Source organism: Schistocerca nitens, chromosome 3 (genome assembly GCF_023898315.1).
Source record: "Schistocerca nitens isolate TAMUIC-IGC-003100 chromosome 3, iqSchNite1.1, whole genome shotgun sequence".
Lineage (NCBI taxonomy): Eukaryota > Metazoa > Arthropoda > Insecta > Orthoptera > Acrididae > Schistocerca > Schistocerca nitens.
This window is the reverse complement of record NC_064616.1, coordinates 235,996,493-236,024,159: the sequence shown is the minus strand read 5'-3', so window position 1 is coordinate 236,024,159 and position 27,667 is coordinate 235,996,493.

Here is a 27,667-nt window from a genome sequence, read left to right as displayed (position 1 = left end):
AAAATTACCAAGTACTTGAAAAGAAAATTATCTGTGCAGTTACTGTTATTAGTCCCTTCTTATTGTTCTTTCCTTTCCAAGTGCTCTTTTTCGAAGAATGTGGATCATAAAATTATTATTTAATACATCTGTTGACAGAAAGTGTCCAAATTAGCAAATGCATTTAATTTTATTTTATAAAACCAATGCTGCAACACAGCTGGAACCCAGATATCAAATGAAATAAGTAACTATGTACATCAGGTGTGCAGATGTAAGAATATTTCCCATCAGTTCATAAGCATTTTAGTAAGTAGCACAAAGTATGAGCTCCACAGTATAATCATATGTTTCCAAGTAAAAGCATGTCATATTTGCGATGCTTTCTACAAAGGAATGTCAATAGCGAGGTTAATGGCCTCTTTTTTTGTTGTGCCTCTGAAAGGCTCCGTTTTTTTTCCAGGTGACTGTCGCATAGCTGGGCGCTTACAGCACATTACGTCAAGGTCACTTAGCTTTCTTACCGAAATATTTACGACAGCAGGTTCCGCTACAGTGACATCTCACATAAAAAAATTTCACAGGTCGAAGAATTACAGTATAAATGCGTAGAAACGAAATCTCATGAATAGCAGTGTTGTGATACATTCATGCATGGACAAACATGTCATAACTCTTAAAGTATGATTCTTGGTTTCCAACATCCTTTTTCACAAACCAGATTACCTAACTTCTACTCATCATTTATATACATATACACACGTAATCACATTCCTCATATAGCATCAGCTTATTGATCATAAACATACCTCAACAGCATAATACACATCATCATCATAATAATAACATCATAACACCCCAGTCAAAACTCAAAAACGTCGTAGCTTTCTGCAATAATTTCAAAACCTACAAAAAATTCTCTGCTGATTTCAATAGTGTCATCTAACTCAAACATACCAAATACACCATTCCAAGCTCTCATAGTATCACAATGGTTCCGAAAAAATATGAACAGTTCACAAAGTAAAGACAAAATACAATTTAATAAATGTGAAGTTATCCAACTGTGTTACTGACATAGTAAAAAAAATGTTTGTCTCTCTCAGTTAAATGATCAGATAGCTGTGTAATTCTGTGTTAGAGAAATATGGTACCGATGTGTAAAGTTGTATAAGCAAGTACCATATTAGCTAGGGCTCCTAGCGCTTGCCACACACTTAGTACACAAAGTAGGAGTGTACCCCCTGAGGATTAATGTAATTATACCCTCAGGTGTTACAGATTACAGCTATGGAATGAAATGTATCACGGAAAACCTTTGTATCTTTGTAATTCAAAAATTTTTAAAAAATAGATGTTTTAAGTAGAAAATTAATCACTCAAATACGTGTACTGTAGCGCTAAACTGTGCGTCTTGTTGTAAGATAATCTCTGTCATTACTTAAGGGTAAAAAATGTGCCATGTGTCGTAATTATCGTCGTCCGTAAGCGAAGTTCTGTAGAAGTCAATGTACTCTCCCCATAATAAACAAAAGTGAAATGCTATGCGTATAGATATCGTAGTTATTACGCACATTACTGTGATCAAGAAAGTACTATACTTTAACGTATTTTTGTGCTATGGAAAAGGCTGTCTCATTGTAGCTATACCACAATAGTTACTACTAAAACATGTTTTACTTTCCAGAAGAATTCAGAAAAACTGTGCTGATATGAAACAAATACAGCGCAGAAGCAATCATATAAATTGTGTCACTCATTAGTAGCGTCGTGATATAATCGTCAAATAAACTAACCACTGTGTTATCTGGTATCTCAGAACGTACTTTAAATCTAGATCGTATTTTCAAGTAAACCAAAATGTTGCAGTAAAATCTCATTAGCAGTACCAGTACATGTTCTAAGTATGTAAGCCTTATAGTCGTTACGTAATCGTGCAACGAACAAGGAAGAATGTACACACAATAACACCGTGTTGTCTGTTCACTACAAAAATGCATTCGTAATTACTGTCTAAATAAGTTCCCTAGGTTCTTGACTGGATAGTTAACTTTAAAACATAGGCGCATGTTAACCGTTTCTATGTGTGACAAAGCGTACTAGTAACGCGAAGTAGGCGCGCAGTCCGGAACTGCGCGGCTGCTACGGTCGCAGGTTCGAATCCTGCCTCGGGCATGGATGTGTGTGATGTCCTTAGGTTAGTTAGGTTTAAGTAGTTCTAAGTTCTAGGGGACTGATGACCACAGATGTTAAGTCCCATAGTGCTCAGAGCCATTTGAAGTAACGCGAAGTGAAAGATTTTATGTCAAAGACTAAGTTAAAAAGCAGATTATCTCTCAATAAACGGTTTTACATGTGAAATGTTGTGCAATCCTTTACTCTTCCTAGTACGCAGAGTTTCAACTTCAATGCAATTATCATGTGGTATACATTGGTAAAGAATGCTCAAATTTTTCTCAAGGTTAGTGTCTATGTTATTTTTCGCTGAGCCAGCCGGCGCACGTGGTTGCCTGCGGTGCGAGTCATTGTCTGTTACCTTTGTTGTCATGCGTCGTTACTGGGATTTGGAGATCTAACTTCTACAAATTCACATTGTCGAGAGGGCCCTGCCCTGCTTGAAACCCACCAGTTCTGATTAAATTCTGGTCTGTTGTTAAGATTATATCGACTGTCGTCATGTCGGTAGTTTCTGCAACTTTTTTCTTGTCGGTCACGTGGTGGAGAATTTCTCCACGAGTCGTAACTGCGTGGTGGCCCATTGCGTCTGAAGTTATTCTGTCTCCCTTGATGATTCATTATGTTGTTTCCCATATTGCCTGTTTCTCTGTCTCTGCCATAGTCATTACCGCGGAGAGATGATCTTTCCCTGTAATTATTGCTACTCTGCCAACAGTTGTCATACGGGTGGTGTCTGTTTTGGTCACGATTTGCGTTGTAAGGGTAGCCTTGTCGCATCCAGTTATTATTTCTGTTATCGCGGAATTGCGACGGATGTGACCTGTAATTGTTGTGTTCCTGTTTTCGTGTCCGGCGATTGTCAGCGTCAATTTCCAATTCTTGTAATAGTCCCTGAAAAACTTCGATGTCATCTTTGCAACGTCCTGCCAAATTAATATGTCGGAAATGTTCAGGCAATTTGATTGAGCAAATGCGAATAAGTTCTGAGGGGCTGTATGGGTTTGACAGATACCGATTCTTGTGCACAATGTCTTCAAAATATTTCACTAGACTGGAAAATTCAGATTGTTCGAAATGTTTCATCATTATGATGCTATGTTTTACGCGATCTTGAATAGCTTGTGACCAATATGCTGAGAGGAAGGCATGATAAAATTCTCCTTCACAGTGACAATCGTGAATGACCGATTGCATTCTTAGAGCTGGCTCATTCTCTAAGTAGCCACACATAAATTCTGACCTGTGCTCTAATGACCAGTTGGGAGGAAAACAATGAGGGAATTGACGAAGCCATGCTTGTGGATGAATGTCGTTGCCAGAATTCTTAAATGATTTGAATTTACGTGTAGTAATGAACAGCTTACAGTGAAAATCATCATGTCGGCGAGTCGCATGTCGGTCACTGTTACTTCGGTTCGGCGGTTCCATCTCAAAATTCGGTGCACCTTGCCTATTTCTTTCATAATTTCCGAAGTGCCCTGTGTTATTATTTTGTGGCTGTTCCGTATTTTTATGTCCCTCTTCCCGTATTGGAGCGCGAGTGTCCTTTGAAAAATGTAATTCTTGTATTACCTGTGTCAACTGATCTTGTACTTCCCGGATTTCTCTTTTGTACTGTGTATTTGATTTGATTTTGATTTTCTTTGAATTTTTTAATTTGTTCATACTCTTCTGTGTCAGTGAAGGCAACCGGTCTTGTGTCATTCAGATCATCATCTACCTTTGTAGATAAGTTAGTGAACTGATCCGAAAGTTCGGCTACTTTTTCCGATAATGAACTGATTTCCTCAGTGTGTTTTTCTGAACCAAGTTTCAGAGTGCCCATTTGTGTTGAAAGCGCATCTATCATGTCCTTTATGTTTCTCTGAGTTTTTCAAGTTGCGTAACCGAATCGGTAGATGCAACTGAGTCAGTTTTAGCTTACAAGGTGTCGTGATTTTAATGAACAATAGTTTGCAGTTCTTTTATGGCTGCTTCGTGATTCTGTAATGCATATCCATGACGCGAAAAAATAGGTTAGAAATGCTCACAAATATGTGTTTTTACGTCATTACAGACTTTTTGACATTTCTATTCGATTTTAAGTAATTCAGCACTTAAACATACACGCGTTTGTGCAAGCGTGGTGTCTAACTTTTGAAGATTTTGTTCCAATGTGTCTAACTTTTGAAGGTTTTGATCCATTGTGTCTAACTTTTGAAGCTTTACTTCCATTTGTTGCATTAATTGTAATAACAATGCACTGGTGTCTGAAACATGTTCCTCAGTGCTCTTCGGCAGTGCATTTGAACCGGCAATATTCGCATTTTGAAAAGCAGAAAATGTGTCTAGATTTATTTGAGAAAACTGTGAGGACGCAAAACCTGAATTTACAGTATTTGCAAGATTGGGTCCTGTCATTTCCGATTCCTGAGGCGAGCTGTTGCCGACCGATCGATCGATAATGCTTCCCTGTTCACTAATTTTTTCACTGTCTACACCATTATTTGCCGCCTGGTCCATTTCCCTATGCACAGTTACCAAATTACTATGTTGAACATTAGTTACTTCATTACACGGTGGCGCTAACACACTTTCTTCGTCTTCACTGTCATTTCTCACATTACTTTGGAGCCTAGTATTACGTTTCCACACGCGGTAATTGTCACAATATTTCACACGATAACACAGAAAAGCACAATTTGAAGAGTAAAATAAGAAAACACATTAACATAGCACTGAAAATAGTATCTAGTTAATTGCAAGCGCAGATGCGAAATACTTGATGCAAATCTACAAGCACGCCACAACTGTTTTACAGTATCAAATATTACAAATTTACATTTTCTGATGGACACACGTCCTGATCGTCCGCTCTCAAAATTTTTCCATCTCTCTCCCCACATCCACCACTGCTGGCGGCTCACCTCCAACTGCACAACGCTACGCGCTGTTCACATCCAACTGCCCAACACTACAATAGTGAATATTCCAACAATGCCAAAAGGCCACAGACTGCACACAGCACAGCCAGTGATTTTCATACAGAGCGCTACGTGACGTTACCAACAAAAAAACCTAAACAGCCTACTTACACCAGCCATGACCTGAAGTCATACCCGAAGCTCCCGTACACCATAACGCCTTAAGTAACACAGATGTGCTTCTCCAAAACATTAGAAGAATGGTAAATCTTTCCGGTCGCCACAGAACTCGCCGATGACTGTCATACGCGATTGGTGGTTGAAGACATGCGACACCATTCATCAGTAGTCCTTGCTTCCCAGTCACGGTACCACTTCATGCGTAGTCGTTTGTGTTGAGGTGTTAAAGATAGCAGGGATCCAGTAGTCCAGTTGCTTTCAGTCTCCGACTAGTGATGCGGGATGACACAGAATGTTGCAGAGAATCCATAACCTGATCTCGAATGGCAGAAGCGGATGCGCCGGGTCTACGACGTTCTTAATGCACAATTCGGATATTCTCCCTCGTGGCGGTCAGACTTCGTCGGCTGGAATCTTGACGACGAGGATGCTTGCCCACACGTTCCCGTGCGGTCCAACATGGGACCACTGTCGCGGACCACTGTCGCACCCGAATGCCCCACAAATCTGAATTCTGTACTGTTCGACCAGCCAGCCAAACGGATACCCACAACGAGGCCACTTTCAAATTCTGACAGCTGCTGTGACGCTCTCTTGCACGAATAAACGGCATCTCCGTGTCCTTCATAGTAATCTCTCAAATCATGATACAGTTCACGCCCCTTATACGGGGTGATTCACGGAGATATGCAAATATCTTAAAACATTACTCTACAAGCAAAACTAAACAAAAAAGTTCATAAAAACATAGGTCCGCAAATGTTTAGTGACGGAATTACGGCTAATAAAAGGTTTTAACTGAATCTAATGAAACATATCCCAGACGTGTAACTGCAGTGGTTTTCCAGAACATCCAGAGAAGCAAAGATTATTATACACTAGGTGATCAAAAATATCCGGACACCTGGGAGAAAATGACTTCCAAATTCGTGGCACCCTCCATCAGTAATGCTGGAATTTATGGTGTTGATCCCTCCTTAGCCGTGATGACAGCTTCCACTCTCGCAGGCACACGTTACATCAGGTGCTGGAAGGTTTCTTCGGGAAGACAACCCATTCTTCTTGAGTGCTGCACTGAGGAAAGGTACCGATGGCGGTCGGTGAGGCCTCGCACGAAGTCGGTGTTCCAAAACAGCCCAAAGGTGTTCTATAGGATTTAGGTCAGGACTCTGTGCAGGCCTGTCCATTACAGAGATGTTACCGTCGTGTAACCACTCCGCCACAGGCCGTGCATTACGAACAGGTGCTCGATCGTGTTGAAAATTGCAATCGCCATGAACGAATTGCTCTTCAACAGTGTGAAGGAAGCAGGTGCTTAAAACATCAGTGTAAGCCTGTGTTGTGATAGTGCCACGCAAAACAGCAAGGGGTTCAAGCCTTCTCCACGAAAAACACGACCATACCGTAACACCACCGCCTCCGAATATTACTGTTGGCACTACACACGCTGGATGGTGACTTACACCGGGTATTCGTCATACCCACACACTGCCATCGGATCGCCACATTGTGTACCGTGATTCGTCACTAAACACAACATTATTCCACCGTCACACTCCCTACACCATGCGAGGAGTCGTTTGGCATTTACCAGCGTGATATGTGCCTTATGAGCAGCTGCTCGACCATGAAATCCACTTTTTTTTCACCTCCTGCTTAACTGTCATAGTACTTGCAGTGGATCCGGATGCAGTTTCGAATTCCTGTGTGAATGTCTGGATAGATGTCTGCCTATTACACATTACGACACTCTTCAACTGTCGGCGGTCTCTGTCAGTCAACAGACGAGGTCGGCCTGTACGCTTTCTGTCTGTACGTGCCCCTTCACGTTTCTATTTCACTATCACATCGGAAACAGTAGACGTACAGATGTTTAGGAATATGTAAATCTTGCGTACGGACATATGACACAAGTGACACCCAATCACCGGACCACGTTCGAAGTCCGTGATTCCGCGGAGCGTCCAGTTCTGCTCTCCCACGATGTCTAATGACTACTGAGGTCGCTGATACGGAGTACCTAGCAGCAGATGGCAGCACAATGCACCTAATATGGAAAACGTATGTTTTTAGATGTGTCCGAATACTTATGATCACGTAGTGTACGCCATGCCCTAGCGCTCTTTCCTGACGCACCTTGTAGTGGATGTGATACAGCGTTGTACACAATGGTTCCGTATTCGAATCGAGAACCTGCGGAAAGGGAAATGGCAATGGGCGGCGAGCAGCGAGGTTGTACCAAGAGACTAATCCCCGCTGACAACAACCACAGCATTCTATGTTTGCAAGAGTCTTTCGCCGTTTCTCGGAGACAGGGTCGTTTCAGGAAGCAGGAAACGATGAAGGACATACCCTAAATGTTCGGACACCAGACTTGGAGGAAAAGGTGATTAACACCAAGGAATACGACTGCCGAGTCAGTGGCAGGCAGTTGCCCCGTCAGTACAGGATAAGCCAGACGACAGTGTGGAACATTATCCATGACAATTGTTGCTACCTTATCGCTTACAGTGTGTGTAGTGCTTACTAGCGACAGACTTACCACATCTGAAGCAGTTTTGTCACTGGTTTCTTCGCTAGGTAACCATGATTCCGCGATTTGTGTCATCCATTTAATTCACAGAGGCCAAATTTACGCGGAGTGGTATCTTTGACTATCATAACAGGCATTTGTGGAATAGTATGCAGAACCTCCATGGTATGGTGACAGCGAATCATCAGCAAAGGTGCAGCCGGAACGTGTGGGCCGAGATAATTGGCGACCGTATTTTGGGACCAGTCTCCCATCCACGTCACCTAACAGGCCGGAGCCGGCCGATGTTGTCGAGCGGTTCTAGGTGCTTCAGTCCGGAACCTCGCCGCTGCTACGGTCGCAGGTTCGAATCCTGCCTCGGGAATGGATGTGTGTGATGTTCTTAGGTTAGTTAGGTTTAATTAGTTCTAAGTGTAGGGGACTGATGACCTCAGATGTTAAGTCGCACAGTGCTTAGAGCCATTTGAACCATTTTGAACAGGCGCGAACTATGGGCGTTCTTGCATGTGACTTTGCCTCCCCTGCTGGAAGAAGTACCATTGATGATTTGAAGGGTTATGTGGGTGCTACATGATGGTTCTCCAGCCCACCTCGCCGTTAACGTCCGGACGCATATTAATCTGGTCTTCCCTGGTCGATGGATCGGACGAGGGATTCCAGTTACACAGCCTGCCCGTTCAGCTGCTCTCAACCCGTGCGATTTCTGGTTATGGGGCCATCTGAAAAGTATCGCGTCTGCAGAGACTGTTGCAGATATGGAGACACTGGAGCCGCGTATTCATGCTGCCTTTGAAACTGTTCGGATGCAGCCTGGACGATGTGAACGTGTGAGACAGAACTTGCTTCGGCGCGTACACGTATGCATTGAGGCACACGGAAACCATTTTCAACACATGCTGAAACTGTGGCTGCATGGACGAGCGTATATTAGACCGCAGTCTCTGTAATAATGTATGATTAAATATATTGTCTCTAGCATGGGAACCATGCATTTCTGGACGTAAGTTCATTAGACCTATTTTGCTCCGTGTCCTCTCATGGATCAATCCCTAGAGTTAGTACACTGTGGAAAAAAACACCGTGTAGAAACGTAGCGCAGGGCGTCTCAGACGTCAGCAGGGGGGCTGGTGCAGACCGCGCGTGGCACCATCCAGCTGAGCGGGGCTGACGCAAAGATCGTGTGAAGGTAATTGACGAGGAAGGAGTGGTATCGCAATCGGTGCTCCATTTCATTGTTGGGCGGTTCGTAAGTACTGCCAGAGGTCAACGCGTGATTTATCGCCATCATTATGCAGGTACGAGATAGTCCATCCGTTGACCCATACAATAGCGTGAGTTTTTCTGGCGGGGAAATACGTGTCCTCAGGATGGATGAAAGCCCATGGCTCAATCGAGTCCGACGAAATGCGCAGTTAGCAGGCACCGAACTGTCGACCCAGTTTACAGACGTCATTGGCGGCAGTACAAATAAGGTGGCAATCATCATCGTCCACGAGGTGGTACCCAACAATCCGATTGCGTGAAGACATTGATTTGTGGCGCATTTTGTACATACAACATGATAACATGTTGGAGGCAAGTAAAGGCTGGTTGACATGGCGCCAAAGCTTGGACCACCGCGTCGATGGATGTGTGAGTTCTACGTTGTTGAGGGATGTACAGCACAGTAGTGGAGTGTGAAAACCTTTGGTTCGAGGAAGGCGCGTCTTAACTAAGTGACTGAAGTCAGTGATGAAATGAGAAATATGTGCCATATGGGGCGTGATGTGTCCTGCTGATACCGGTGGTGATATGGTTGTGGGCATAAGGATGTCCACTAAGCTGCACGTAAGGGAGGCGCCCCGGCCCAAACCTTGTGCATGGTGGTCATGTACATAGACGCCTCTCGGAGTGGCACTTTGGGAAGACCGAGGCTCCCAGCTCTCATGGGGGAGGATGAGCGTCTCGTAACGAACCTTAAAGAGGGTACCGGATGTAAGAAAGTAGCCGAACGCGACCTGGATGCTGCGTCCAGTATCAGATGGCAGTGGAATGTGGACCATCTTGGACGCCATATGTTGATTGAGGTATTCCATTCTTTATAAAGAATTGGGTCGGCGGAGGAGACTTTGTCGCGCAGATAAATTAAAAACTACGCTGAAAATTAGTGGCAACGGAGCGCCGCACGGTGGGGTTGAAAATAATACCAAAGTATCGTAGGTTCTGCACGCACTGGAGGGGTGCTAAGTTGTCGTGTGAGAGGCCGCGTCCAATGGACATCGCCGAGGCTTTAGCGACATGCCTGGCACTGCTTGCTGCTGCTACGTACACTGCTATCAAATCGGCTACTATTTGCGTTTTGATCGGCGAGCGGACTAAGAGGAGAAGCATGTCCTCATAAGCAGGACAGCAAAAATTCTGCTATCGCAACGTGAGACCAGATAGGTACTTCAGCTAAGGAGATGGGTAATCGCTCTATTCCCGCTGAGAGAGTACTTTCGCTCGGTATTCTGCATTATTTTCCCATCCTTATAACACATGCCGATCAAATAAGGTCTTCTGTAACAGTTTAAATTTCGTGTTAATTTTTGACCTGTTATAAGTTTGTAGCACACATCTGATTCTCTCAGTAAATGCTCTGTTCTCTTCAGCATGAGCTACCCTTACACTCGTCGAATCTACACGGAACCTCACACACCCCTCAGATAGTAAGAGAGAGTTGCTGGGAATAGTGAGTGGATGTCATAGGGACATACAACAATCAATACTTCCAGTATGGCTGATACGTAGCACTTCACCTGGCCTCGGCCGGAGGGTTGAGCGTGGGTGGAGTACCTGGCTGTTTCCATGGTTACGGCCGGCGCGGACAGCTATTGAGCGAGCGGCAGCGCCGGCGGGGGGAAATGCTGTCTTTCATATAATGAGTAACTTAACCGTTTACGAACTGCGCTGGCTTGCAACGTGGATGTCCTAGTCTGGAGTCCCTACCTGAACTAAGTTTGTGTTTTAAAATTCATTTTACTGAGTGAATCAATCAGACTGACAGAAAGCATTCACGGAAATGGTTGCAGATATATTTCAGTAACGAATATAAGATTATGCAAGTAAATAATCAGGATTATAAGGCAGTGAATAAATTTATGATGAGTGTATCAATAAATGTACTGTTCGCATGGCCGAATGGCCGAAAAGCGAGAACTCAGTACAAAACAAAATTAATTTTAGAAGAGACTACGTGCAAACGAGAAAGATAAGCCAAGGGCATCTAACTCGTTATTGTAATTTTCTGAACAGACAACATACAGGTACATAATTACTTGCTGGTGCTGAAATTTATATTTCGAAGTATGTCATTTTGGAAAAATTTCAGTTCACGGTGCGAGATCTTTCAGATTAAAATTATGTTCGCCTTCTTCCTCTTGTTTGTTCTGTGACGTAATCCATGCAAAATGAGCTGTAAAATTGAAAAATTTATCGTTTTCCATCGTAAGGTAACGTACTACTCACCAGAGATACAGCGTGTTCTGTTTTGTTGACTTTTAGCAGCAACACTAGTACAGTATAAACAAAAATAACGCCTTTCCTTACAAATAGATACCTCTCTTCTTGAAGAAATGCAAACAGGAAACGTTTCACACAATAAATTCTTGTTTTAAGTGAAAAAGTATTTCTGTCATCACTCTGTCCCTTAAAAAATGCAAACAGCATACACTTCATGTAATGAATATTCACTATTAGAGTAAAATAAATTGTTTGTTCCTCATGGGACTCACTGCTGAATACAGCGATAATGAGAACATTTTCATAAATTACAAATCGCAGATAATGTTACATACCGAATATAAGACACAATTATTGTTGTTCATAGACGTTCACATGCTGTTAGCTAAATTTATATTCCACGGCTGTGCGAAACATGATCCGTTAACAATTTTCCTAGTTCCTAATAGGTTCTCACTAAAAGCAAGACTGAGTTTAGGCTGCAGAACATGCAGATATTTATTCACATAATTGATTACAGTTGATAAGGTGTAAGATGAACTTCGAAACAAACAAACAGGATGCAAAAATAATAATTTCTAAATTCACAAACCCTCTAAGCTATTACTTTTATAGAAGAAGCACAGAACTTAGGGTCATGCGTTATAATTGGCCTTGGAATAAGAGAGAAACATAGAAAAGACATGGTGACAAGAGCCAGTATGACAGAAGAATTCAACAGCCTACGCAATTTGAAAATTAAATGGACAGCACTTGAGCAGTACATCAAGCAGAAGAAAGGGAAGCTGAAACCACAACCTCTCAAAAATTACGTGTCAAATCAGTCTCGTTGACTTCTTCGTCAAAGGAGTGATAAACTGATTCCAATTTATTACACTAATCAGAATACTAGAAGAAGATGCACGACTCTTTCATCAAAATACCCATTGCTATTCGATATTCTCCCACGAAAGTGGAAGAAAGAATTAGTCCCATGTGTGTGTGTGTGTGTGTGTGTGTGTGTGTGTGTGTGTGTGTGTGTGTGTGTGTGTGTTTGTGTGAGTGTGTGTGTGTGTGAGTTTGAAGACATTGGAGAGGGAAGGACCACGGCGGTGGGGGTAGTGAAGCTCGGTGCGAGGCGGAAGGAGGGATCTAGAGTCATGTTCAAAAATAAGTGTCCAATCAAAATGTCAAAAGGATTTCTGTTGAAGAATATACAAGGGAGGAATAAGAGAATCGTGGATATTGCCTAAAGGATGGGCAGTCAAGGCGCTATTACGAAAGTATTATTAGTGGACATTATAGGGTGTGTCCATCCTTCACCTTTGTCGTGAAAAGACAGTTCTGAGCAGTGAGTTTCATTCTAAAACACTCTTTAGTTACAAGTCACAGAAAATTTATAACAAAAAGAGTTTACAGAGTAGATTAGATTAGTACTTGTCCCATAGATCATGAATACGACACTTCGTAATGATGTGGAACGTGTCAGGTTAAAAAAGGTGTCTATACAAGATATTAAGTTACATAAAATATTACATGACACTTAATATTTTTAATCTTTTGTTTGGGTTTGGGGTGGGGAAATTACCCACTTACTGTATCCAAAAATTCATCTAATGAGTAGAAGGAGTTGCCATTCAGAAATTCTTTTAATTTCCTTTTAAATGCTATATTGCTATCTGTCAGACTTTTGGTGCTATTACGTAAGTGACCAAAGACTTTTGTGGCAGCATAATTTACCTCCTTCTGAGCCAAAGTTAGATTTAACCTTGAGTAGTGAAGATCATCCTTTCTCCTAGTGTTGCAACCATGTACACTGCCATTACTTTTGACTTCGTTCGGATTGTTAATAACAAATTTCATAAGTGAATATATATATATATATTGTGAGGCTACAGTGAAATCTCTAGCTCTTTAAATAAGTGTCTGCAGGATGATCTTAGATGAGCTCCAGCAATTATTCTCATTACACGCTTTTGTGCAATGAATACTCTTTTACTCAATGATGAGTTACCCCAGAATATGATGCCATACGAAAGCAGAGAATGAAAATAGGCGTGGTAAGCTAATTTACTGAGATGTATATCGCCAAAATTTGCAATGACCCTAATAGCATAAGTAGCAGAAGTCAAACGTTTCAGCAGATCTTCAGTGTGATTTTTCCATTTCAACTCCTCATCAAGGCATACACCTAGATATTTAGAATATTCTACCTTAGCTACCGATTTCTGAACGAAGTCTATATTTATTAATGGTGTTATTACATTTACTGTGTGGAATGTATATACTGTGTTTTGTCTAAGTTTAATGAGAGCCCATCTGCAGAGGACCACTTAACGATTTTCTGAAAAACATCGATTACAATTTCATTAGTTAATTCTTGTGTATTGGGTGTGATAGCTATATTTGTATCATCGGCAAAAGGTACCAGCTTTGCATCTTCGTCACTGTAGAATGGCAGGTCAATAATGTACGTTAAGAACTGCAGAGGACCCAAGACAGAACCTTGCGGCAACCCATACTTGAATGTTCCCCAGTTTGAGAAATCACAAGTTCTTTGCATATTATGTGAACTGCTTATTTCAACTTTCTGCACCCCTCCAGTTAGGTATGATTTAAACCATTGGAACATTGTCCCATTCATACCACAGTGCTTGAGCTTATCTAGAAGTATTCCAGGATTTACACAATCAAAAGCCTTTGAGAGATCACAAAAAGTCCCAACGAGTGACTTCCGGTTAGTCAGAGCATTTAATATTTCATTAGTGAAAGTAAATATAGCATTTTCCGTTGAGAAACCTTTCTGGAAACCAAACTGACATTCTGTTAAAACTTCATTCTTACAAAGGTGTGAAGCTACTGTACAACACATTATTTTTCAAGAATTTTTGGTAAGGCAGTCAGAAGAGACATTGTGTGGTAGTTGCTGACATCAGACGTATCCCATTTTTATCCAGTGGTTTAACAATGGCATACTTCAGTCTATCTGGGAAAATACCCTGCTTCAGAGAGCTATTACATATGTGGCTAAGAGTCCCACTTATCTCTTGGGAAGAAGCTTTTATTATGCTGATGGAAATGCCATCAATTCCATGTGAGCTTTTATTCTTGAGAGACTTTATTATATTTCTAATTTCAGAAGGAGAGGTGGGTGGAATTTCAATTGTATCAAATTGTGTGGGTAAGTCCTCTTCCATTAACTGCCTTGCTTCTTCTAATGAACATTTAGATCCTATTTTCTCTACAACATTTAAAAAAATGATTATTCAAAATGTTTTCGACTTCCAGCTAGTTGTTTGTCAAGTTTCCATTCGCTTTGATGGTAATGCCATCATCCTGTACTCTAGGTTGACCTGTCTCTATGTAATAATATTCAAAATTGTTTTGATTTTGTTATCACAGCTATTAATCTCAGACATGATTCACATGATTCTGGACTTTTTAATAACATTTATTAATGTAGCACAGTAGTTTTTTTATAATATTTGGCTGTTTCTTGGTCATTACTCTTTCTTGTTGTTAGATACAGTTCCCTTTTGTGGTTACAAGATATTTTTATTCCTTCAGTAAGCCTAGGATTTTTGCGTGGTTTCTTATAATTAGATTTAACTACTTTCTTGGAGAAACAGTTTTCAAATTCTCTTACAAGTTTATCATGAAACAAGTTATGTTTTAAATTAGCATTGGGTTCCTTGTACGCCTTGTCCCAGTCTAACTACTGCAGATTCTCCCTGAAATTTCTAATTGTTGAGTCATTAACTGAACGCACAACTCTGGAGGGTAGTTTTGAATTACGGAATGGAGCTGTGTGATATACTATAACTAGCTGAGCACCATGATAAGAAAGGCCATTCTCAAAAGGACTTGTTCTATAAAAGTGTTATCTATCAATGTGCTACTGCCCCTTACTACCCGAGTAGGAAAATAAATGACAGATGTCAAATTGAAAGAACCGAGAAAGACTTCCGGGTCATTCTTCGTATAACACTCTTTCAGTGAATCAATATTGAAGTCCCCACAAATAATAATTTGCTCTCCCGTATCTGACAGATAGTACAACAAGGCATCCAAGTTTTCCAGGAATAAATTAAATTTTCGAGACGGGGACCTATATACTGTTACAATTATAAAAGAGCCCTCCTTCAGTTTAAGTTGACAGGCACATGCTTGTATATGTTGCTCTAGATAAAACTTTTTTGTATCTAAGCTTTTAACAGAGTGATAACTTTTGACATATATGGCAACTCCTCCTCTCACCTTATTCTCTCTACTCTTATGTGCAGCTAGTTTATAACCTCTGATATTTACCTTTTCCATATTAGACACAATGTGATGCTCAGACAGGCATAGTATATCTATTACGTTATCAGATTTAATGTCATCTAAACAAATCAACAGCTCATGTACTTTATTCTTCAATCCCGGAATATTTCGGAGAAAAATGGTAACAATTTTTTTTCCGGCCGCTGTGGTCGTGCGGTTCTAGGCGCTTCAGTCTAGAACCACGTGACCGCTACGGTCGCAGGTTCGAATCCTGCCTCCGGCATGGATGTGTGTGAAGTCCTTAGGTTAGTTAGGTTTAAGTATTTCTAAGTCTATGGGACTGATGACCTCAGATGTTAGTTCCCATAGTGCTCAGAGCCATTATTTTTTACTTTACTTGTGTGAGAATCTTATTTTTTCTTTAATCCACAAATATTTTGGTTAAATATGGTAACATTGCATAACTTAATCATACTTAACACTTGGTTCAAGAATCATAAAAGGAGGATGTATACATGGAAGAAGTCTGGAGATACTGGAAGGTCTCAGATAAATTATATAGTGATAAGACAGAGATTCAGGAACCAGGTTTTAAATTGTAAGACATTTCCAAGGGCAGATGTGGACTGTGATCACAATTTATTGGTTATGAAGTGTAGATTAAAACTGAAGAAACTGCAAAAAGGTAGGAATTTGAGGAGATGGGACCTGGATAAACTGAAAGAACCAGAGGTTGTGGAGAGCTTCAGGGAGAACATTAGGGAACGACTGACAAGATTGGGGGAAAGTAATACAGTAGAAGAAGAATGGGTAGCTTTGAGAGATGAAATAATGAAGGTAGCAGTGAATCAAGTAGGCACAAAGACGAGGGCTAATAGAAATCCTCGGGTAGCAGAAGAGACATTGAATTTAATTGATGAAAGCAGAAAATATAAAAATGCAGTAAATGAAGCGGGCAAAAAGGAATACAAACGTCTCAAAAATGAGATCGACAGGAAGTGTAAAATGGCTAAGCAGAGAGGGCTAGAGGACAAATGTAAGGATGTAGAGGCGCATATCACTAGGGGTAAGATAGATACTGCCTAGAGGAAAATTAAAGAGACCTTTGGAGAAAAGAGAACCACTTGCATGAATATGAAGAGCTCAAATGGAAACTCAGTTCTAAGCAAAGAAGGGAAAGCAGAAAGGTGGAAGGAGTATATAGAGGGTCTATACAAGGGCGATGTTCTTGAGGACAATATTATAGAAATGGAGGAGAATGGAGATGAAGATGAAATAGGAGATATGATACTGCGTGAAGAGTTTGTCAGAGCACTGAAAGACCTAAGTCGAAACAAGGCCCCGGGAGTAGACAACATTCCATTAGAACTACTGACAGCCTTGGGAGATCCAGGCCTAACTAAACTCTACAATCTGGTGAGCAAGATATATGAAATTACAACGAAAGGACACCCTTAGCCGCTTACAGGCGTTGACATACGTCAACGGGGCAGATAAAAATGTGTGCCCCGACAGGGACGTGTCCGAAAGAACAGATACCTTCTTAGTATATATATAGTTAAGGCTAACCGGCCACTTGACCATCTTCTTCTTATGTGCGAATGCACAAACAGTGCCCGAACACACGGGAATCGGCAACGCGCCGCGAGTAATGAGTATAATGGGCGGGGGCACTACGAATGTAGTGCGGGACAACACGTTGAGAATGTGGGTTTCGCGGGAGGCGTGCCAGAGATAAATCCCTTCAGTCTCGCTTTCTTCGGTGTCATCGGTGGCTCAGATGGATAGAGCGTCTGCCATCATAGTAAATACAAGATGTATGAGACAGGCGAATTACCCTCAGACTTCCAGAAGAATATAATAATTCCAATCCCAAAGAAAGCAAGTGTTGACAGATGTTAAAATTACCGAACTATCAGTTTAATAAGCCACGGTTGCAAAATACTAACACGAATTCTTTACAGACGAAAGGAAAAACTGGTAGAAGCCGACCTCGGGGAAGATCAGTTTGGATTCCGTAGAAATGTTGGAACACGTGAGGCAATACCGACCCTACGACTTATCTTAGAAAATAGATTAAGGAAAGGCAAACCTACGATTCTCGCATTTGTAGACTTAGAGAAAGCTTTTGACAATGTTGACTGGAATACTCTCTTTCAAATTCCGAAGGTGGCAGGGGTAAAATACAAGGAGCGAAAGGCTATTTGCAATTTGTACAGAAACCAGATGGCAGTTATAAGAGTCAAGGGGCATAAAAGGGAAGCAGTGGTTATGAAGGGAGTGAGACAGGATTGTAGCCTTTCCCCGATGTTATTCAATCTGTAAACTTTGAGGTTCGCCGATGACACTGTAATTCTGTCAGAGACAGCAAAGGACCCGGAAGAGCAGCTGAACGGAATGGACAGTGTCTTGAAAGGAGGGTGTAAGATGAACATTAACAAAAGCAAAACGAGGATACTGAAATGTAGTCGAATTAAATCGGGTGATGCTGCGGGAATTAGATTTGGAAATGAGACACTTGAAGTATTAAATGAGTTTTCCTATTTGGGGAGCAAAATAACTGATGATGGTCGAAGTAGAGAGGATATAAAATGTAGACTGGCAATGGAAAGGAAAGCGTTTCTGAAGAAGAGAAATTTGTTAACATCGAGTATAGATTTAAGTGTCAGGAAGTAGTTTTTGAAAGTATTTGTATGGAGTGTAGCCATGTATGGTAGTGAAACGTGGACGATAAACAGTTTAGACAAAAATAGAATAGAAGCTTTCAAAATATGGTGCTACAGAAGAATGCTGAAGCTTAGATGGGTAAATCACATATCTAATGAGGAGGTATTGAATATAATTGGAAAGAAGAGAAATTTATGGCGCATCTTAACTAGAAGAAGGGATCGGTTGGTAGGGCATATTCTGAGGCATCAAGGGATCACCAATTTAGTATTGGAGGGCAGCGTGGAGGGTGAAAATCGTAGAGGGAGACCAAGAGATGAATACACTAAACAGATTCAGAAGTTTGTAGGTTGCAGTAGGTACTGGGAGATGAAGAAGCTTGCACAGGATGGAGTAGCATGGAGAGCTGCATGAAACCAGTCTTTGAACTGAAGACCACAACAACATGGTAACATTATTATTTACTTTACTGTTGTGAGAATCTTGTGAGTTTTGGACCTCTTTAAAACCTGCTTTCCTGAACTTCTCATGGGACACTGATATTAGTCTAAAAAGAGGTACATCCATGAGTACTAGTGTCCCCCCTTACGGATTTCGCTAACAACCCTGACAGTTTACCCTTCCCTTTCCTATTAAGGTGTAGGCCATGCCTTTTGAAATCCCTCCTATCAAAAGAATCGACAGGAACGAATCCAATGTCTGACAGAGTGGCCGCCCTACGCAACTGATCCAACTCCATATTTACCCTCCTGACAGAACAGTTCAACTGGGGCTGATCATGTCGCACGAAAGCAGGCACCAGCCCAACATTGGTATGGGTCGTTGCAGAGGCTATTTTCGCCAGGTCACACTCAATACTGTAGCCTTGGTCCCTATGAATACTGTTTCCCACTCCACCCATTATCATCACATGATCCTGCTTTGAGAAACCCTTGCACAAGGAACCTATATCCTCTACCACCAGACTAACGCATGTACTTGGCTTGAAAAAGTCTGTGACCTGGTACCTGTCGCCTAATTTTTCCTGCAAAATCTGGCCCACACCTCTTCCAAGGCTGGTACCTAGCAACAGAACTTTCTTCTTACTTTCTACTTTTTTTGAAACAGTTGGTTTCCTAGTGAGATTCTGTTGCATCTTACCTACATCTGCTTCTACTGGAGCCTCTTCACTACTTAACTGTGGTAGCAAGGCCAATCTATTGAGTGTGCCAATTGGGAAACTGTCAGACACTGTTCTCTTTCTGTGGCCCCTGTTCCCAGCTACCACTTCCCACCGCTGTTTATCCTCCTCCCCCCTCAACCTCTTCAGTTCCTCCCTCACTCTATCCAAATCAGCCTGAAGGGCTCTAATTTTCTCCTACTCTTCAGCTATAATCCTATCTGTTGAGCAAACCCTGCAAAAGAAGGGAAGAGTCTTGTTTGCTTCCCCAATTCCCACGCCGCTACAATTTCCTCAATGAAACCACCTGTCACAACAGCTGTACAAAACCCCTGAACTAACTTTCCTACTGCAGCTCACACACTAAGTATCCATGGTAGTTTGGAAATTAGTTAAGAGATTTACTAAGTGCTAACGATAATATATTAAATACAGATGTAGAAGGACACTAAATATGTTTTGGGAACAAATATGTAAGTGAACTATTAGCAAATGCACTTAAATTTGTGGTATAACGCTAAGTATGCGCGTTCAAAAATTAGGCCTAAACAGCCGAATGTAAACAAAACGAACTTTTTGCGATTACTGGAAGAATACGCAAATAAAAGAAAAGCCTTTAATGGCAAACTTGAAGAGCACACTAATGAACGTATTTAATCAGTTAATCTATAGCAGATGCACTTAGGATTGCGGTATAAGGCTAAGTATGCACACTCGGAAAGTAAGGCAAGGCCGCGAAATGTAAACAAAGGTCATGTCATGTCATGTCTGTGAAAATTAGTATTGCAAATGAGAGATATAAATGTGATGAACACCTCAGTTTCCAGCATCCCACCCACCCTCGTCAACCTCCAGGGTAGGACGACCAGCTTAACCGAACGTACTGTCTGCTGTCCTCTCCTCTATACACAGCTTTCTATTTCCTCCACATGTGTCTTGGGCGTCCGTCCTCTTGAACGAGAGCCAGATCACGTGGTCGGAAGGCAACAGATCTAGCAATGTGCCTCTAACTTCGTGGAATCTCCTACGCTCCTGGTCCACCTTTGCCAGAAGTCGCCTTCCAGTTTTTGCCGTAGTTTACATCCCTTAGTCAGATTGTTGGGGACAGTAGGTTGTGGTCCAGTGGGCAGTTTTAACAAGCCCTCACCAACCAGAAATTGTGCTGGCGTCAGAGATTCCGTATCGTCACCCAGAGAGATTGGCCTCGAGTTTGCTGCGGCTTCAGTGATGGCCTGAATGGTACAGAGTTGTTCCTTAGTTAATCAGTTAATCTTGATCGTCCGAACACCCCCTGTAAGCTTCGCTTGACGGCGCCCTTCATCCTCTCCCACCATCTTCGCCACCAAGACGCTTGTGACGCAATGAATTTCCAAGTGATCCCGTTCTTCGCGAAGAAGCGATGGGTCTCTCAGGCGGTCAGTGAGTTTCATAGTTCCAACAATTCTTTGTTGGTAGAGTAAAAAGTCTTTGCGTTGTCGGTGTAGATTGTGTACCGCAGTCGACGTCTACTGGAAAATCTCTGTGAAACCATTAAAAATGTGCCGATGTTCATATTAGGGCAAAGTTCTAAATGTATTGCACATTTTGCTGCATTAGCGAAGAGAGCTGTACAGGCCGTTTCCATGGTCATGCGTATCTTGAAGTAGAGAGGCCCTGCAAAGTCTATGCCAGTGACAGTAAAGAGCTTAGATTGTCTCATTCGACCTGCAGGAGGAGGTGCTTCAGTTTTTTGTCCTCTTGGATTCTTCATGATCCTGTATGGTAAGCATGTATACAGGACCCCTCTAATGGTGTGAGGACCTTTAAGTATCCACAATTCTTTCCTAAGTTCGAATAACACTATTCTGACACCAAGATGATGAAGATCAACGTGTTTGTTAAATGTGAGGTGTCTCGCAAAGTGATGTAACCAGTCTATAAGTGTTGGATGTCGTTGTTCCCAGACGGATGAGTCCATCTTCAATGAGCAGATGAAAGCGACCAATTTTAGATTCTTGCGGGGTCGGTTCACCGTTCTGGAGAACATGAAATTCCAGCGTGAAACGTTGGTGTTAGACTGTCGTAATCCAGTAAGCGCTAGTATTCCTAAGCTCGATTGTTGTGAATTCTTCAGCAAGTTTTCCTTTGTGACGAATATCATGTGTGAAGCGAGGGATCCAACCCGTCGTACGATTTAATTTTCAGCAGGAACTGAATTAGGAAATGTCTATGATGCCAAGAGGTGTAGCAATGCCATCACACGTTTTTTACATTCTTCTTTTCTTACGGTAGATCATTACTCATGTTTGGAGTACCAGATGGCCAACTTCCTCTTGGCGTGTAAGCCATTGTCGTCCCTGCCACCAAACATGTGCAGATTGTATTTGATTACCAGTAAGGCCCAGTATCAGGTGATCCGCTGGGTTGTTACGTCCAGAACAATGCCTCCACTGACTGGGCGACGTGTATTGAGGAATATCTGTCACTCTATAGCAGATGGAAGTCTTCCATCGATTCGCGTAACTGCGTATCCAGCCCAAGGTCACCGTGACGCCCGTCCACAAAGTCGCCTGGGTAATGTCGTACCTTGCAGCTGTGTAGAAATAACTTAGTAATAGTGCTCCCACAAGTTCACCTAGACGTTTCAGACTTGACAATATAATCCTTATGACAGGTACAGGTCTGTTCTTGCTAAAGTCTAAGTGAATCATTGTGTTGTCGTGTAGAACGCTGTGGCTGAACAGAACTGCTACGTACTGTCGTTCCGAAGACTCACAAAATACTTGAATTAGAACAGCGTGATCCTTAGTAGTTAATATCCATTGCGGGATACGGAGAGATATAGAGGTACAATGGACACCCAAGAATTCCATCGTGTTGCCAGATTGTTGGACAGCAATTATTCCAATCAGTTCCCCTACACCATGTTTCTTGGAATAATAGTTTTGCTATGATTCATACCTGACAGAATAATCCTAGTCGTAAAATGTAGTTGTAGTCTGTTACAGTTTGCTTTTTGTAGTAGGTCTATCAGATAAATTTTTCTGTGACATCATCCGTGTTAATGTATAAACTGTCGATTGCTGTGTCCCAGTACACGCCTGAAACTTGAGTAGCTGCAATGATCTCTCGCCCTTCGGTTTTTCGTATGTTCTGTAATAATTTGAAGAAGTGGCCCATTGCGCTAATACACTGAAGCGCCAAAGAAACTTGTATAGGCATGCGTATTAAAATACAGAGATATGTAAACAGGCAGAGCATGGCGGTGCGGGCGTCAACGCCTATATAAAACAAGTGTCTGTCGCAGTTGGTAGATCGGCTACTGCTGCTACATTGTCAGGTTATCATGATTTAAGCGAGTCTGAACGTGGTGTTATAGTCGGCGCACGAGCGATGGGACACAGCCTCTCCGAGGTAGCAATATGTACTGTGAATATCAGGAATCTACTAAAACATCAAATCTCCGACATCGCTGCGGCCGGAAAAAGATCCTGCAAGAACAGGACCAGCGACGACTGAAGAGAATCTTTCAACGTGACAGAAGTACAGCCCTTCCGCAAACTGCTGCAGATTTCAGTGCTGGGCCATCAACAAATATCAGTGTGCGAACCATTCAACGAAACGTCATCGATATGGGCTTTCGGAGCCGAAGGCCTACTCGTGTAGCCTTGACGACTGCACGACACAAAGCTTTACGCCTCGCCTGGGCCCGTTCAAATGGTTCAAATGGCTCTGAGCACTATGGGACTCAATTGCTGAGGTCATAAGTCCCCCAGAACTTAGAACTACTTAAACCTAACTAACCTAAGGACAACACACACATCCATGACCCAGGCAGGATTCGACCCTGCGACCGTAGCGGTCGTGCGGTTCCAGAGTGTAGCGCCAGAACCGCTCGGCCACCAACGGCCGGCCGCCTGGGCCCGTCAACACTGACACTGGTCTGCTGATGACTGGGAACACATTATCTGGTCGGACGAGTCTCGTTTCAAATTGTCGCTAGCGGATGGACGTGTACGGGTATGGAGACAATCTCATGAAACCGTGACCCTGCTTGTCAGCGTGGGACTGTTCAAGTTTGTGCAGGCTCTGTAATGATGTGGGGCATGTGCAGTTGGAGTGGCACCCCTGATGCGTCTAGATACGACTCTGAAAGATGACACGCAAGTAAGCATCCTGTCTGATCATCTGCATCCATTCATGTCCATTGTGCATTCCGACGGGCTTGGGCAATTCCAGCAGGAAAGTCTGACATTCCACACGTCCAGAATTGCTACAGAGTGGCTCCAGGAACACTATTCTTCGGTTAAACCATTCCGCTGGCCACCAAACTCCCCACACACGAACGTTATTGAGCATATCTGTGATGCCTTGCAACGTGCTGTTCGGAAGAGACCTGCACCCCCAAGTACTGTAATTGATTTATAGGCAAGCCTACAGGATTCATGGTGTCACTTCCCTCCAGCACTACTTCAGACATTAGTCGAGTCCATGCCATGTCGTGTTGCGGCACTTCTGCGTGCTCGAGAGGCCCCTACACGATGTTAGGCAGGTGTTCCACTTTCTTTGGCTATTCAATGTAGAAAGTTCAATATTTTCATGAGGGCTGTTAGTTCATAATACATAATACGGCTGATGAATATGGATTTTGCCAAACTGAGAAAATCACGAAACAATAGCTTTGAATTTTAAACTTTTGATTTCAAAAACTGACATCATAAATAAAGAATGGATACGAATTATGTGTAATGAGAATAACAAAGTAATATTTCGCCTATGTAACGAGTAAGGAATATCACACGACTAATGGACAGTTACGGTGTGTAGACGTTCCTGCGTTTGGTTCGAGGGGCATTTAAGACAATTGTTTATTGTTAATGGATAACTCCAGAAAATGTATTACGCAGGTACAAGCCAGAGGATTGAATATTATTACAGTTATGAGTCAGTATTCTTAACTCATGGTTAAAATAGAACTTTCAGACAGTACAATGTCTTGTTTGAGCAATGCATGTGAAGCATATGTTTGTAAACTGCTTATATGAAATAAAAATTAATACTCGGAGCATCAACATTGGAGGAGCTGCTTTGTAAAACAATAAAGAACCATCTATTACGTATCCATGGCGAAGGTTACAAATATTTACAGTTCATGACTAATCTTCATAGGTAGTACGGTACTTGCAACATGAAATTCGTAGTCACACATTCAAAACATGGTGCAACAAGATGTGACCACAAAGGCAAATACATATAGTGTGTTCGGATATTCCAGTTACAAGTTTCTAGGACTTGTAGAGGGGAGTGAGTACATAATATTTTGAAGAGAAAACCCTGTCCGCAGAAGTACTGTTTCCGTTCCAGGACGGTTTTCATTCAGACGCTTAACTCATCCACTTCTGTTTGACAACATGAATTAGGAGTGACGCAGTACAATTATTAGGTGGCAGCTGGAAAGAAACGCAACGAAACATCCACTTACAACTTAAGCATATTTTTTTGTGTGAACACTTAAACAGTAAGTGTTTACGTTATTTCAAAACAAAAATAACCCACCGTACCGTACGTGCAGAACAGTAATGACGCATTACAACAGCGGCTCGATGTGGCGACCACCTACGTTGTTACAGACACTGTGCCCTACGAAGTACGTTCAGTTACACACTCTCTCCATCCCACTTGGTGTCTCTTCAGTTTCTAGTGCAGGAGCCAGAACTTGTGCCAGCAGGTGTTTCTCTGTCTCTACAACAGTCTCGTAGCAAGGCAGATGTTAAGTGACATCAGGTGATTGTCTGACGCAGTAGACGTCATCCCGTCTACCCTACTTCATACCAGGATAAGTGACTCTGAGAATTTTCTCTTCCCGCAGCAGACTTGGTCACGTTACACATCTGAAATGAACCCCTCGTAGAACAGAAACGGTACGTTTCTGGACATGGATTCCTATTCAAAATATTATTTACTCGCACCCCTCTACAAGTGTGTAATTTTAATTTCCGAACTCCCTGTAACAGATAAAACGTTGCAATGAATCGCCTTAATTGAAACAAATTTATAATTTTGGAGGAAAACGAGAGCGAAGGAAGATTGTTCAAAACCAAAGAGAGTTGGAAAAAGGTCCTCGACAAAGAATTGTTCACAGTGCAGAGTTTGAGGAGATGTCCTTGGATCGTGTGGGAGAGGACTTATGAATAACTGCTCGTCAACTTGTCGGTGAATAGCAAATGTCGAAGAATATAGTGTGCAGTATGTGTCTGAAGCAGCAATTACACGTCATCATAAACAATGTGTTGAAGCAAGGGGACCAAATGATTTTTATTGGCTTTCGGGACATCTCCATATAACCATCTCAGTAGTGGAATGTCACTTATGACGATATGAACGTTAGGACAACACAACAACCAGTCTCCGGCGTACAAATTCTCCTGACCTGCTAAGAATCGAACCCTGACCCTTTCGCTTATCAGTTCGCCTCGCTGATCCTACAGCTACCAAGGCGGACCACCAAATAGTTCCAAACACAAACTTCAGTGTGTCAACGGATTATCGATAACGACACTTCAGTGCTGAACCTCCTACTGTCTGTATTATTTCCATCAATTTCATGGGATTTCAACTGCCACAATAGCCATATCTGGAATGATATAAATTCATGTGCTGCACTCGTATCACCAGTAAAGATTCTCTGTCAGCTAGTGGATTGGTGCAGCATAAAATTATCTGACAGGACTTTATTTGTTGCCACCCAGTTTGACAGTACTCATTATCTGGTGTTCCTTTGAGATGTGATGCCAAAGTTGTTTGAGACTGTGCCTATTGTTGTCCATGAGAGAATATTATTTCACGATAATACTTGCACGATCCCACTTCGATATTATTCTCCATGACCACTGGCATAGTTCTCCCATCGCTGGATTGAATGGGGCAGTACAGCCCAATGGAAGATTTTTTGATATTGTGTTACACGAAGTTATCAGTTTACGAAGCCCAGTAGAAACTAAAGAGAATTTTTTTTATTTTTTTATTTTCCATTGAATTCTTAAGAGGAACTAAAAAGTAAATGCTTATTTCTAACCCTAGTTCCTTATCGCAGAGTACTCAATGTAGGACCTTTCAGCACCTATATAATCTAGGCTCTAAAGATGAGGAATAGCTCTTCTTTGACAAAAGTAGCATACGAAAAACTGTGAGAAATCCAACTAGTAGCATCTTAGCAATATACTGGATTATACTGAGCCATGTAACTGATTCCTGAGAGGAATTTAATTTCAGCATCTTCATTTTTCACCATCTTGACAGTGATCTATTCTCCTAAACTCACTCTGACAAGTGTTACACATTCACTATAATTCTGCATCTCCTTCCCTACTTATGTGTTCATTACTGCCACCGAAACTGTTTTACATTTCTCGTATGGCAGGAATATCCCTCAGTAATCAAACACCGATGGTTTTGGCTTTTTTCTCTGTTTGTCTTTCATATAGACACTCAAAACGTAATCCGTGAAGTTGCTGGCAGTTGTTCAGATGATCACAGAGTTGACTATCCTATAATATCCATGATTAGTAGCATGCAGAAATAAATGCTATGAGCTTTTTGAGTTTTCTTCCTAATGTTGTTATACTGTTTACAGCATCAAACGAACATTTAAGAAGTGTTATGCTCATAGTAAAAACAAAAAATGAAAGGTGGAATTTTGTGTTAATGTAAGATTATAGTCTGCTTTCATTTCCATGTTCTCGCGGTCGTTACAAGATAAGTATTGGACGACAATAGAATTGTTCTGCAATCAGTCGCAAATGACGGTTATCTAAATTTTCTCAGTAGTATTCTGCGAAAAAAAGGTTATCTTTCCTGAAGAGCTTCCGGTTTGTGTTCACGAAGCGCTACTCAAGAACGAGACGCACTGTTGTTCTGTATGTGGTCTCCTTTATAGATAGGCTACACATTTCTAAAATTCTCCCAATAAACCGAAGCCGCAGACCCTAAGTTCTCACTCCATTTCACATTCACTGGTTTCAGAGATTAATTTTTATTAATGAGGAAATATGAATAATCATACATAAAATTAATTATTATTAATTAATCAGTATCGTTCTCATTAACAATAACAATAAAAACATACCTTTATGTACAACGGGGCTGTCAGTCAAAGATCCTCTATTAACGTATTTACAAATCTTTCCAAAGGGAACGCACGAGGCAATACTGACGTTGCGACACAGATTGAAGGAAGACAAAGTCATGTTTATAGTATTATACATTTAGAGGCAACATTGACTAGAACACACTTTTCGGAACCGTGAAGGTTATCTACAACATTCACAGAAACCAGACTGCATTTATATGAGTCGAATGGGATGAAAC